We start from the raw sequence: 12,389 nt of genomic DNA, 5'->3' as shown, positions 1-12,389 counted from the left end.
GTCTTCACTCACATATTAAAAACATACTTCTGCTTAAAGAAATTTCATTTTATTTTTCTCCTTGGGAATGTATGTGGTTTGTACTGGATCATAGCTGGATATTTGTGAGTTTTGGTTAATTTTTCTTGTCAGTATCCTTGAGGGGCAAAACGGGATTTAATCAAATGGCAAGAATTAAGTAACCATGTTCATATTATTCTTATGAGGACTTCATTAACCCCAGCGAGAATATTCATCTGAATGAAATGAACAAGATTAAGCTTTCTGATTGCTGTCTAGTTTGTGTGATGTCAAAATGAATGGCCATGTAGTCGAAATATTAAAAACTGATCTAAGGATAGAATTTTGATTCAGAGGATCATTCTTCTAATTTAAGTGACTGATAACTCATAAAATGCAAAGGCTGTTTCTTGTAATGCAATCTAGCTGCTCATCTAATTCAAAAAGAAATTTGTCAGTTAATATGTGAATTTAAGTACTTTTTCCCAGGGACTGTCCTTTGATTTCCTATGTAGATACGGGGTTGCATGCTCGAGGCATGCAGTGACATGAGTTTCTCCATTAATCAGAGAGAGACATGATTTGAAGTTGAACCATCTGGAGCAGTAAGACCTGGGACAGGGTTATAGAATACAGAAGAATCCACTCAACCCTGAAAATTCAAAACTAAACTGAGACTTTGTCCTTTATCCATCAGATATCACAAGTTCTTGCAACAGGTCTTACATAACATTTAGCAGATGCTGTAATACATAAACAAATAGTATTGGGCTAAGAGAAAAAAGAGTCAATGTCTTAACTGCGAATATCTTTGGTTTCATTAATTTGGGCTCATTCCTAAAAAAAAATTACCTTTTCTGTGGTGGCTGGTAGGAAACATTTACAGAGGCTCAGTGTTAAAAGATACATTTTCTGCCACATTTAGATTTTTACCCCTTAGGCAGAAAAAAGTGAATGTTCAGATTACTGTGATTATTAAGATTAGAACCCAAACACATATTTGCAGAAGTAGCCTAAAAAAGTACATCAAAAATAAAACATAAGTTTTATTAAGCCAAACCACCACAAAGCAATTTCTTCTGGAAAAAAATTCTGTGTAAATCTCTGGTTTATGTGGAAGCTATTTTAATTAGCTTTCGCAATTATCTCCCTTTTCTCTTTAGTCTACATGTCAGCGTATATCCAGAGAGCCAAACTACATTTAAGATAAAAAATAGAGTTCCACTAAATATCCCTTTCATCAAACTCAAGGAGGCTCACATTTCATACAGGGTGTATCTGCAGAAGGAAGTGTAAATGCCAATGCACATTCCCCATGGCTCAGTGTTTCTTCTCCTGCTAACTCTGTCCTGTTATAAAGTAGAAATAATTTTTCAGCCTGTCTTCTCAATGCTTGTCAGGCTCTCCAGAAGAGTTGTGGCAGCATTGCATGATGAACTCAGTGCTCTCAGCACTGCTGGTGGGATGGGGTGCCAGGGGACAGCCAGTGGAAAATGCAGACAGTAGTGGGCACCTGGCAGTCCAGATGTCAGCAGGTCATCATGAACTTCACTTGTCCCTAAGAACCAACAGTACTGTAGCTGATTAATTCTCAGAGTTGGAAACTGGGATTTTGTGGTCCACAGCCTGAAAGAGCTCCAGGGGCAGTCTGTTATGCACCACCTTCTCTCTATTCTTCAAGAAATGAGAAATAAAACACAGTGAATTATAGGATTGAGCAGCTGAACCTGTGTTCTGCCAACAGAGCTAAGACTCCCTGCACAGGGGACAGGGAAGGGGGCTTCATGTGTGCCTTTAGACACAATTCTGTCTTTGCCTGGCCTCACCTGTTACCATTTTCCTGAGTGTTTCTCACCTATCATGTGCCTCAGTACTCCTGGCTGACAGCAGGAATAATTGCAGCTTCTGGAAAACCACTGGAGCAGTCCCTGTTGGCACCTTTTTTAACTGCTGTCAGGCCTTGCACCCTCTCTGCTTTGCCCTGTGTAAACTCCTGTCCTTGCAAGGAGTGAGCCCTTCTCCCATGACAGCAGCAGAGGGCTTGATCCCTGTGTCTGAGTGAAGTGGGTTCCTGACCTCTGCAGAGACACTCACTTCCCAATGGAAGCTGAACTTCTCAAAGCTTTTGTGCTCTGTCCAAAGGGATTTTATATCCATCAGACTTCCTTCCACTGAAAACATGTATTTGCCAATTATGATATGGAAGATTAACTTCAAAAGAATCTTGGAAGATTTTATAACTAACTGCAAAAATCTGGCTGAGCGTTCACCCTTGACCAGACTTCAAAAAATAATTAGGAAACTGACTTCCCAGATTTCATCTGATACCCCACAAATACAGAAGCAGAAGGGTGAGCACATATCCAACTGTTTGCAGAGCTGTGTTGGGACCTGGTTTGAAAGAGACAGGCTTGGGACCTCCACAGGACACCCCTCCACCCAATGCACGCAATATTCTCAGCATCAACACAAGCATAAGGGCACAAACAGCTCAAAGAGAGCAGAAAGACCTGAGTCCAGCAGTGCTGACAGGGCAAAAGGCTGTGCAGCCACAGCCACAAACCCCTCAGCTGGATTGATCAACAGGCTGAACTGGAAAGACCAAAGGGGAAAAGGATGTGCAGGAACAGCAAGCAATGAGATGTCCCACCCTATGAGCATTTGTTTCAAAGAGCAGCTGTTTTCTATAAAGCTGACTTGAAAATTGGTATCTTCCTACTTCTGAGAGAATTCATTCACTTTCTCTTTTTACTGGCAAAACTACTGTTGTTTCTTTACAATCTTGCCAGCCCCACAGAGCCACCTCAGCACTGAGGAGGTGAACCAGAGTCTATTTTGGCATAAAGCAGAAAGGACACAGCTTGATCTCAGATCCCGGGGTGGATTTTCAGTGCTGGAAGTCAAGAAAGTCAAGGTTTTATTTGTAAATTAAAAGAGGGGTCAACAGGAAAGTCACTGGAGGAAAAAAAAAATAGAAAACCAGTATGAAACCCTACCATGCCATTTATAGTCTCTTTATAGATGAGAGCATAGTTTGTGGAATGTAATTTGAGTTATAAATAATATTATTGTTTGTTTCAGCCAAAAAGCTGTAGCTCATTCAATTAAGAGAATGGATGTGTTTGTGTGGAGTTAATAATTTCTTTATTGTAAAATATATCTGTAATGAAAATCTATGGAAATTTTCTTGTAGTGGCAAGGAAAAGGAAAATAAAAGAATTTTCATAGACTTCTTCCAGTAAAAAAAATACCTGAGGATCACTTGATCACTTTGTTCCTTCAAATCAAATAGCTGCAAACAAACAAACAAACTTATGAAAAAAAAAAAAAAAAAGAAAAGAAAAGAAATCCAAACCTGGGAAAAAAAACCACACACACACAAAAGCCAAACAAATTTTAATGAAAAATAAATAAGGGAAGAAATGTGAATTGGCAGATTTGATTATGGTGTTCAGTGTTAAAAAGGGACCATTTTTACAAATCTGGGAGAGAAGCTAAGTAATTTTTAATCATTTTCTAAATCCGTTCAGCTTTCAGGGGGTCCCATTCCCTTGGATGGTGTGAGGATCAGCAGTGAGCCACATATTATTCTTTCAATCCTTAATGCTTGCTTATTTCAAGCACCAATGATGAGGAATTACATGATGTCAAACAGAAATGTTCACTACAAAAGAGAAAGAAACATTCTTTTTGAAATATTTCAATTGAAAACACTATGCAAAAAAACAGATACAGCAAGTAATAAGTCCAAAAATCTGAGATGGCAATAGCGAAAGATTCATGGTAGTTCTCAGAGCCATGTAATGCTAACATTTCATTTTTTAAAAGCTGTTGATTGTTCTTTGTATTAAAAAAGTAAAGAAATTCAGTTTTAAGAAAAATTAAATGTTAAGCACTATAAAACAATCATTTTAACACCAAGCTGCAATATGTGGAATAGATTGCCTCCATCAGTAGTAAGGCAGGTGGGGGAAAAGTCAAGATGAAACACATTCTTGTGAGGGAAGGATAATGAGGGGAGGAGATGTGAATTTTTTTTAATGAATTGGGTTCACCCAATACCTACAGCATGTGTAGCAAGAAGTCATGAAGTATTTCCACAGCTCCATACATGGCTGTTGTTTTGTGCAGGGAAAAGGCAGGGTGTGGGAGACAGACTGGCTCTCCCTAGTGGATCCAGAGACCAAAGAGCAAGCTCTGGCCTGTCCTGGTGCCAACAACCATTTTCAATAAATAGAAATAGTTATAAATAGAAACTCTGTTGGATGCAGGGTCTCAAAGGCAGCTGAACATGATGCTGGCCACATCACACCCATGACTGTCACTAGTTTCAGAAAATGGTACCCATTGATCATGGTTATTTGGAGGGCCGTGTAGGCAGACATCTGACTCATTTTGATACAGTTTGTGAAGGGTTTAGTGATCTGGAGTTACAATAGCAAGTGCAAGTGTGGTTATACCCCTGTGATAGTTAATCACAAAGATCTCAAGTAAATATAGGAAACTCAATGCCTTGGTGACTAGGCTATGACCAATGGCCTGGTGACCAGCCTATGACCAATGGCTTGGTGATCATCAGTTAAACTGAAGTGTGTAAACCTGGATCATGAGAAGTAGTCTAGAATGTTATTGTTTTATAAGAAACATATTTTGGCCATATTATTATTATCATTTCAGTCATCTGAGGAACACAGCCAGCAACTCCTTATTTCAGGAGCTCGTAAACTTGGGATAGTTGTATCTTGAACCAATCAGTCAGGCAAAAAAACAAACAAAAATACAACTACAAACAAGCCAAAGAAAACCTAGGAGGACTACAGATATAAAGAAGCCAAGGAAGAGCTCAAATACGCTGTGATAACCTCTGCCAGCATGGAGTCACAATTAACATTGTCCCTAAGCTGAGCAAAGGGACACTCAAAACTGAGCACAGTGAGCTGCTTAAGCAAAGCTTTGATTGATAGCTAAGGTGGAAATTGTCACACAACTTCTCAGGCAGGCATTTTGTGGCTGGGTTTCACCCATGCTGACTGAACCACCCCTTCTCACCTGAGCAGCTGCATGTTTTGCACCAATAGGCAGCAAAGGGAATAAAAAACAGAGATGAAATACAGCTGTTTGCACAGCTCATCTGGAAGGAGGCCACCAGCCCTGGTGGGACTACAAGTCAAACACCTCTCCCAGGCCCTGGGGCACCCAGCCTCAGCTCCCCCCAGGATCAAAGCACCATCCCAGGGAACACAGAGTCAGGGCAGGAGCTCCACCAAGCATCACTGGGACCCCAGCTCATGGGTAAGGTGAGCCCTTGAACCCCATCATAACCAGGGTTACCTGGGACCAGGGCATGGCCCCAGTGCACAGAAACACCAGGGACCAACCATTCAGTGGCTGTACATCATCACTTACCCCAAGTATAAATAACTCTCTGTGAAAAAGTATGATAAACCAATGGGGAAATGATGTTGAAATAAAAATAAGTTGTATATGGGGGAATGCATTTTATCAGTAGATTTTTAAATGGATTTTTTAACATCCTCAATGAACAAACTTGTTAGCTTGTGAGAATAAAAATACATTTCCTTCTGATAAAATGTAGGTATGTAGATAGACAATGAGGTTTTCAGGCTTAATAAAATGATTTGAAGTTTTTATTAAACCTCTGTTTCTGCTTCCAAAAATATTCAAAATATATTTAAGGTTCCTGCATTTCTGTACCACAGAGACAAAACCTTGAACAGTTATGGAAGAATGTGTGGAGACAACTTTATATGGCAGTCCAGAATACTTGTTGTCTTCTTTATCAGCCATCTCAAGCAATGTGAGAAAATTGGTGCTCCCCCTATACAGCTGAAATCTGGGGAGAGACAATAGGGTTGCTTAATATCAAGAAAAAACCCAAAGCAATATGATCATTTTGTTTTCCTTGCAAGAGTCAATTCTGCCATTGTTGGGTAAAGTATAAGAAAGATACAGCAGCAAAAGCCTAATTTCCAGAGGTAATGATAATCATGAGGATCTCACCTTAGTTACTGCCTAAGTAGTTCGAAGGTGAAAGTGAAAACGTTTAAGGAAAAAAAAAAACCAACAAGTAAGTTTTTAAATACAATGACAAGTTTTTTATGCAAAACAAGAAAGCCAACCCAAATAAAGATAAATTGAATGGATGTGCATTAGCTGATAAAATTCAAGATGCAGAGGGATACTGAAGAGGAAACAGTAAAATGTTTAAAAGTGGGACAAAAGACTGTTTGGAAGAAAATTTACTTCCAACTTTAATTATTTTCACAAAATTCTGCTGAGTATCTTAAGGTGAACATTAGTATTATTGCAAGATCTCAGCACATCAGCAGGAGGTGGTTCAAAACAGACAGGTGAGTTTCCTGGATTCCTATTGATTGCAAGAATTCACAGCAGTATTTGTGAGGACCTCAATATTGTGTTTGTCACTATTTTTGCTATAGTGAATTGGGGAAATAAATTATAATAATAATTAATATATTAATATAATCCATTACAGAGCATAAATTTATGCTGCATTTTTGTTATGCTGTATGGCAAAACGTTTTTGAAACACAATTTGGAATTGATAGATGTTTACCTCATATTCATGTGTATTTCTTTGGAAACATTTGCCGTATCTTAGAAGCAGCATATCTGCAATGTGATGCAGGGGTTGCTATGGTGAGTTCACATCTCTTATTTAATCCTGTACCTGAGTAAATACACATTGTAACAACCTCTGCTAAAGGTGCTATTAGTAAAGTTATGTCAGCATTTCTATGAAAAATACTTGTTTTCCTGTAATGACTTGGCCAAAAAACAAAGACAGCTATTCCTAACCAAATCCACAGAAGTCCTTTATACTCTTCCAGTGTATTTTTAGCACAGCATCAATCTTCAGTCATAAAAATCAAATTAAAAAATCAATGCATTTGTTTCTACTCTTTAGTAGTTAGAATTTTGATTACAGTTATGGTATTTCTCATTCAGAAAAATGTTTAGGGAAATTTGGGGGTTAGTTTTCATTTCACTGTTCCAGTCGGTACCAGTGGTCATTCAGTCAGGCATTAATCACTGCACTTTTTTTATAGCCCATCTGTACTGCCAGAGTCACATAAAGACACTTCTGTATAGAAGAGAACCAGGTCCTTAGTTCTTGTATTTAATGATTCAATTTAACTATATGGCATCAGAAGTATAACACGTAGACTCCAGTGCATTCTTTTTGAGCAGTTATTTGAGTGACGTTCCAGCCTAACACTTACGAAATGAGTGCTTAGTTGGAAGCAATTGAATACTTTTATCTTTTTGGCCCTTATTTACTGTCCTAATCATTTGCTTTGAAAAAGAGTGAGTAAGTTTCTGAGAATATTTTTCTCCATGTGTTTGTCAGGAAAATTCTTGTATACGTTTTTAGGTTTACCTGATTAAATGTTTTCCTTTCATTTACATTTTTAACAAAATTTTTTGAGAAATGTCTATATTTGACAAAATCTCTTACAACAGATAATAATATTTTTGAAGCAAAACTGCTACAAAAATGTTTCTAAGTACATATTTCACTTCATTACAGCTTTCACTCAAACTGTAGGTTTTAAGGACCAGGGTGGAAAAGTCAAAATTTACTATTAAAAAAAAAAAAAAAAGTTTATCCAACTTGTCCATAAGGTCTGATTTTTATCCTGGGACTTGCATGTATGCTTTCATGTTGACTTTGTGAAAACCGTACTTTTAATTGAAACACTTTCTTCTGTGCTTCATGTCAGCCAGTTAGAGTGGATGGTCATTTATGAGTGGATAAACAGTGTGGCTGAACAAACACATCTTCCTCAAAATTCAGGAAAAACATGGCTGGGTAGAGAAACTCAGATCATAAATGTACATCATCAGCTTGTAACAAGAAGGGGAGGTCATTTTTAGAGAATTTACTGCAATAGTCAGAAAGAGAGAAGTGTGATAAGTTTCAGATGTTGCCCTGACATAAACCATAGAAGATTGGTCTTTCACACAGCTTAAATTAGGGCCTTTCATGTTAAATCGAGTCACAGATATCATTGAAATAATGTTGATGGTGTTTTGGGGATTGGCTCCAAGTTTTATATGCTGTGGTATTTGGATGTTACTGCACAACTTGTTGCTCAGTTCCTGCATAGGATAGACCTCAAGCTCTACAAAACTGCAGAAACGCAGGGCAGCAGGAGTATTTCTCTGCTCTGGGGTGTCCTGACCCCCAGGGGAGCACTGACTTTGACCCTCATTCATGGAGAACGTTTCCTAGACTTCAAGGTAGACTAGAATCCACAAAAGTGTGAAATAGATTATAGAGAGTAGTGTAGGTGTATCACTTGGTGAGAAATTTAGGTTTTGGGATTTTTAGTATGTTGTGGATGGAGGCAAGATGGAGGGCACAGGGTGTTGTCCTGGGTTTATTCTTCATGCTTCTTCTTCATGGGTTTGGGTGGCACTCTGTAACTGGGCAGGAAGGTCCACACTGGGGGCTCTCTGGGATCAGTTATTGGGTTAAAAGGGAAAATAATCTAGGTGTCAGTTCTTAATTGAATAGTTTAGTCTAAAAAGACCTTCTAACAAGAGACTGTTGGCCATTTTGTACCTTTTAATGAAAAGCTCCAGAACTCATGGTTGTGAGACTGTTCCGCTGATAAGAAATAATAAACACCTGAGTCCAAACATGAACTACTGTCTCAAGTAGTTCCTTCAATCCGGACCCAGAGAAACCGACAACTGGGACCCCCACAAAAACCAAATAGTACAGCACTAAAAGATGAGAAATGTCCTTTCACTCTTCTGCTGTGAGGCCCTCATTGCAAAAACAAGCTAATATCTGACATTGCAGTATTAGAATCAAAAGCGGCAACACTAAACATTTTTGAAAATACTCTCCAATAACATAAACAAAGGAATAGCAAAACATAGTGAATTTTACTTTTCTTGTGGTATGTGCCTGTGAGTAGAACATGACTAAGGTACAAGCCAACCCACATTTCAAAAGAATTATAACTAAGAAGACTAGTAATCTTTAATTCCTTTATTGGGATGCTGTATTCATATTTTCCATACCAATTATCTTAAATTGTATTAATGTACAAAGAAACCATTCTAAGACAATAAATCAGCATGTAGTTTATTTCTTTTTCTCTTTCCTTCACTTGTGCATAAAAGAACACGGGCAAAGCAAGAGTGGAATGAATGAAATAAGTTCTACCATTTAAGGATCTTTATTGGAAAGTTTTCACAGCTCAAAGGTGAATACTCACGTGATATCAGCAGGGTAAAACGTGGTAGCTCTGTCCATCTCATGTATGATGAGGCACAAATGAGTTTTCCAGATAAACAGATCCCAGGAAACAGCATCTCAGCTCTCTGGAGAAAACCAAGGGAAAACAGCATGGTTCACCAGAGCAATGTGCTAAGAGCCACCTCCCACCAACCCTTAGCTGACACCTCTGGCTTCCTTATGGCCATTACCTTTAGAATACATTCAAAGTATAACCTTGAGATGATAGAAGTATAGAACAGAATACATGGAAGACATTTTAAAAAATCTTGTCCATGGTTAAAAAATTTGTACCAGCACAATAGCATTTGTTGTATGTATCACTTTTCTGAGTCACAATAAATTGTTTCAAGGTTATCAGTACATATTCATTACTTTTCCTTAGTGGTAAATCCATAACTTCTTAGTGACAGTCATTGGTGGCTAAAATTATTTGACGTTACCTTTTTTATTCTTATGACAGAAAATTCCGGGTAAAATTAGAAACACAAATTCCAGGCCTTGGAAGTTGTGGAACAGACACCCTTGGTGCATAATTTCACATGATTTTCATCTACTAGGTGAACTACTAGAACCAGAAAGCAAATAAAACCACCACAGTATGATGATTTTTATCATTATCCACATGTGTAAAGTATAGAGAAGGGAAAAATTCATCATCTTGTCAATATTTTGAATTTCACTTTCCTATCATGGAAAACACAACCTTGTGTAAAATAACAGATGCTATATCATATCATGCTAAAGAGTTCAGAGTTTGAAGGAGGAAATAAAAAAATATATGAGTTACGTAATTAAGAAACTTATAAAGAATGTTTAAGAATATTGCGTTAAGTTCAGCTATCTAATTAAAAGATGAAATTTCATTAAGCATGTTATTCAATCAAAAAATTCTACAAACACTAACTGATTTTCATAAAATCATTGTGAAGTATAGAAAAATATTGTCACACTTTCCTTCTCATCAAAACTGAAGATTAGGTCTTAAAACATTACTACCTCTGATGGGTCTTGAAAATAGTGGTAATAAGAGTCAAGATTACCATCTGGTCTTGATGATTCAGTTTGGATTTCATAGCCACCATGGACAGTTTCTCTATTCATGATTAAACCATCATTTTGCTTCAAGGCAAAGTTTTCTTCAAAGTAAATAGAAAATTTCAAAACATTGCAACAAAAGCTATAGCATCTTGTTTTCCTAGAAATCAAAAAATTATCTTAATTTACCAGGTACCTGTGATTCCTAATACAGCCCATTTTATCTTTTTTTTTTTTTTTTTTTAATTTAATTTAGTCAGAAATCAGATCTGAAAATTTAAAAGTAATTTTTCAGAAATTATTGTTAAAGTCATTGCAGGGGATGAGAAGAGATGAGGTAAGTTAGCCAGAACCAGAAAATTCCACTATGAAACCAGAGGATATTTAAGGAATAAACCTGTGCTCCTCAAGCTCACCACAAGTCTTGTTAGAAAGCATAGTTATACCTTTCTTCTTTTAAAGCAAATTAGTGGGTAATGTGATTATTGAAACTGAGAGAAGAAAAATTGCTGGATGCTGCAGGAATACGATTTTTTAGTATATTTCCTCTTTACAGAAAAAATTAGGGGATGACAAGGTCACTCATACAGACCTTTGCCACGCATAAGACTTTAGTCTGAATAAATATCTCAGGATTCAGCCCATGTTTCTAGTTTCTGATTTATTGCCTACAAACTCCAAAGCAAGTGAAAACACAGAGCAAATAGAAGACTAAGTGGCTGATGGACATTTTTGGTTTTGTTTGAAACAAGTATCACAGGACTTCACACACCTTAAAAGCATGACTCATCTTGTACCTTTTGGTTTCTATTTTGCTATGGAAAATATCATTCCTACTCTGAAAAAGTTTATTTTTTGTGTCACTCTGTATACCCTCAGATCAGATCTTTCTCCATGCCAGAATGAAGTTTGTCACATGCATAAATGCTGCCCATATTTATGTGGAGTAGGAGGGACATTGGGTCAAGTCCTTTCTGACAATTTACACCATTGGCCAGTGGTGGAGGAGAAGATGAGTGACACCACCTCAGCTATGGTCATTCCCAATTCCTTTGATTTTGGAGATAGAATGGTTGCAAAAACCAAGGAGAGTAGGAGCACTTTAGAAATTTCTTCTGCCAATTAAAGTTGTTCACTGGGTGAAGGGATTCTTATCCAGAAAATGGCAGAGGAAAGGCTAAAACAGAGTTCATGAAGAAAGTGTAAAGCATGACTGGCTTAGGAGGCACAAATTTTCCCCTCTAAGTGAAAGCATCAAACTTAGCACAGAACTGGGACATTTGAAAAAGTCTCTGTTATCACTGTTCCTATTCAGGATGCTGCAGGAAACTTGGTGATAGCTAGTCCAGCTGCACACACCATAAAACCCATGTTAAAAATCTCAGCTGTTTACAGCTTGACATAAATCAGAACCATATTGAAACACATTCTATAGCTTGGAGTTACAGTCTCAATACAAGAAATACGTGTTTCCTCTTGCCAAAGTGGTAAAGCTAGAGTAGCATATCTTAAACATCAAGCCAAATATGGACAAGAAGGAGCTCTATACACAAACACTTCTAGAAATAGAAGTATATTCATTTTCAAATAGAAATATCACTGAGCAGTACACACAGACATTGCATACAGAAAATGGACATTTCCCACCTTCATAATTACATAGGACTATAGAAAGTAAATTTCTCACTTACCACATAGCACTACTTACAATAACAAAACAAATTTGATCTTCTGTGTCTCCTTATTTTGCTGGAATGGAGGTGGGGAAAAATCCAGCTCAGTTCATCAGCATGTTTAAATAGTGTCTTTGAGAAAGGATTCAGAAGCAAATATGTACTGTTGCACTGGGCAGCTGCTCTTGTGGATTTCCAGCTAAACAAACATCTATTGCAAGGTATGTCTCGTAAAGAGGTTGTTTTCTCTAGGCTTTTTCTAGGGTCACGGTCATCACTTGGGAATTGTGGTTTTCAGATTTATGAAATTACTAGTTGATATTTGTGCACACTGGCAAAATAGTATAATGAACAATAGTGGTGTATGAATATGCAGCACATAT

The 12,389-nt window shown here is 37.5% G+C and overlaps 1 long non-coding RNA gene across 1 annotated transcript; it reads right to left on the bottom strand.

The window, feature by feature from the left end:
• Positions 1-5,630: 5,630 nt before the first annotated feature.
• On the bottom strand, positions 5,631-12,143 carry LOC115485266 (uncharacterized). Its single transcript, XR_003946026.2, has 3 exons — positions 12,042-12,143; positions 9,276-9,381; positions 5,631-5,854 (listed from the first exon to the last, which is right to left on the bottom strand). It is a non-coding gene; the product is annotated as an uncharacterized LOC115485266 (long non-coding RNA).
• Between the last annotated feature and the right edge of the window lie 246 nt (positions 12,144-12,389).

This window comes from Serinus canaria, chromosome 1A, assembly GCF_022539315.1.
Source record: "Serinus canaria isolate serCan28SL12 chromosome 1A, serCan2020, whole genome shotgun sequence".
NCBI lineage: Eukaryota > Metazoa > Chordata > Aves > Passeriformes > Fringillidae > Serinus > Serinus canaria.
This window is presented reverse-complemented; position numbering and strand designations above follow the sequence as displayed.